Here is a 2,665-nt window from a genome sequence, read left to right on the forward strand (position 1 = left end):
AAGCCTAAAGATCTGGCTGAAATGCATGACGAACTTCGTGGACATTTTTCCGGTGAATCCGACCTCTGGGCTATCAATTATTGTGTGTATAATGCAGCGAGAACTTTTGCCGCTGTGAAACGTAAAACAAAACCAACGGCTGATCATAAGACCAAAAGACGAATGCATTAACTTGCTATAAAGATAGGCTGGGCAAGACAGTACGCGTCCCGCATTCAGTGTGTGATTGACTACATGACATCTGGCAGGAATTTTACAGCCAAGGTTCGAAAGTTCGCGCGCGAACTCCGGTCCCGTTATCACACACTTAACAAGTCAAAGCTGCTGCCCATCAGGCTGCATATTGTTGAGAGAATACGGATACTATCTGGCGCTAAGAAAAGTCTAGAGCGGAGGAAGAGATGGGTCAGAGAAAATCAACAGTTTTTCTCTGACCTACCGAGGAGGCGAAAAAAGTATTAAGAGGGATGAAGGACTATTCCGCACCGGGACCAGATTGTATCAAAACCTTCTGGTGGAAGAAGTTTTCTTCAACCCATCAGCATTTGGCTCGTATTTTCACCTCATATTTGAAGTCGGAAGAGCCGATTCCAGAGTGGTTGGTGGAAGGGCGCACAATACTCCTGCCGAAAATAGGCAACTTAGCTGACCATAAGAACTACAGGCCAATAACTTGTCTGAACACGCTTTATAAGATATTCATAGCTATCCTAAATGATAGGATTGTTCGGGCAATTGAACCTGTGTGGCAGGAAATGTATGAACAACGAGGCTTAAAGAAAGGCGTAGCCGGATGTCGGGAGAACCTGCTCATCGATAGATGTGTCTGCAAAGATGCAGCATTCTACCAGCGTGACCTATCGATGGCCTGGATTGATTATCGGAAAGCTTTCGATTCTACATCCGATAGACTTAGCATCTGTCTTTTGGAAATCTTAAAGGTTCATCCGCAAATAGTTGGGAAAAATCGTGTGACAACTAACAAGGTAACGTTTCAGAGAGGTGTCTTTCAGGGCGACACCATAAGCCCACTTCTCTTTTGCCTTACATTATTGCCACTATCTCTAGCACTGCGCCATTCCGACGGGTACTTGTGCGGCAAACCTGCAGATCGAAAGTACAAGATCTTAAGATCTATGCTAAAATAGAGAGCAACTGCATCTAGCTTTGGGAATTGTCGAACGATATACTAAGGAAATAGGAATGGAATTTGGGTTAGACAAATGCGCCAAGGTTTATTTGAAGCGAGGAAAACTTAATGGCATCCCTGAAGATCCTGAGCTCGTTGATAGAAGCGCCATAGGAAACCTTTGCGCTGGAAAGACTTATACATACCTGGGCGTGCCACAGGGCCGCATTTAGGACGTGACATCTATAAAGAATACTCTCCGAAGCAGATACAAACATCTAATCCGACAGATTTGGTCTTCCGAACTGTCGGCGAGGAACAAAGTATCTGTAACGAACATGCTTGCCGTCCCGGTACTACTCTATTCATTTGGAGTAGTTCCATGGACGAAGAACGAGCTCAGATCTCTTCGATATCGGGACAAGAAAGGTTATGCACATGAACAAAAGCATGCGTCTTAAGTCTTCCGTTCCGCGACTGTACATCTCACGCCGTCAAGGGGGTCGCAGAATATTGAGTCTTGAATGTCTTCACAACAGGATTATTCCGGGTAAAGCACATCGAGTTGCAAATGGAAGAGACCTTCTTCTTAAAATGGTCAGGAATCATAAAGAAGTGAGCAAAGGAGCGTTTCTGTACAAAGCAGCGGAGGAGGCTGCTGAAACACTCGGACTTGACTTCAGTATTAGGGTTGAGCAAAATGCAACAAATCTAATCTATCTCGAGAACTCACTCCTGAAAGCCCGCATTAAGAAAGCACAAGAGAAAAACTTTCGTGAACAGCTCCTCGATAAGAGGATGCACGGTATCTTCCACAGAAATGTGAAGGATCAGTCAATGTCTTGTGAGCTAACGTTTGCTTTCTTTAAATCGCCCAGATTGAAGTCTGGTACAGAGAGTTTCATTTTTGCATGCCAAGACGGTATCATTTCTACCTTAACATACCGTCGCCACATTTTGAGCCAAAACATTCCCGATGATAGCTGCAGGGCGTGCCATGAACACCCCGCGCATTTAGCTCACATACTATCTAGTTGCCCAACACACGCGGGACCGACCTACATTTAAAGGCACAATGCGGCACTAAGAGTACTTTATTACCATCTCTGTCACTCCTACTGCATTCACCTTAATATCGCTTCTCTAAATGCTCCTAGGGAAATTGAGTCAATTGTCGAGAATGGGAAGTGCCGCATATACTGGAACGTTATATTCTCGACAATTGTTTCTGTTGCTCACTCGAGGCCTGACATGGTTCTTCTTGACTTCGAGAAGCGAACCATGTTCGTTATCGAATGTTCGTCACCAGCTGACAAAAACATCATAGCCAAGGAGAATGAAAAGAAAGAGAGGTATCGAGACCTTATGAGGGAGTTGCAAGGATTATACCCGGAATATTCTGTTAAACTGATCGTCCTTATCGTCGGTTTTCTGGGATGTGCCAAGCTTTCACTTGCTAATAGCCTAAAAAGCATCCCTGCGTGTCAACAATATGCTAGAACACTTGCGGGAAAAATGCAGAAGGCGGTTGTCCTT

General features: G+C 44.7%; 1 protein-coding gene across 1 annotated transcript in view; it reads left to right on the plus strand.

Annotated features, from left to right (window-relative positions):
• The window catches only part of LOC117173507 (cytoplasmic dynein 2 heavy chain 1), a 43,646-nt gene that overhangs the window by 25,369 nt on the left and 15,612 nt on the right, over window positions 1-2,665 (plus strand). The gene's annotated exons all lie outside the window — the stretch shown is intronic.

The sequence above is a fragment of the Belonocnema kinseyi genome, chromosome 5 (genome assembly GCF_010883055.1).
Source record: "Belonocnema kinseyi isolate 2016_QV_RU_SX_M_011 chromosome 5, B_treatae_v1, whole genome shotgun sequence".
In the NCBI taxonomy this organism is placed as follows: domain Eukaryota; kingdom Metazoa; phylum Arthropoda; class Insecta; order Hymenoptera; family Cynipidae; genus Belonocnema; species Belonocnema kinseyi.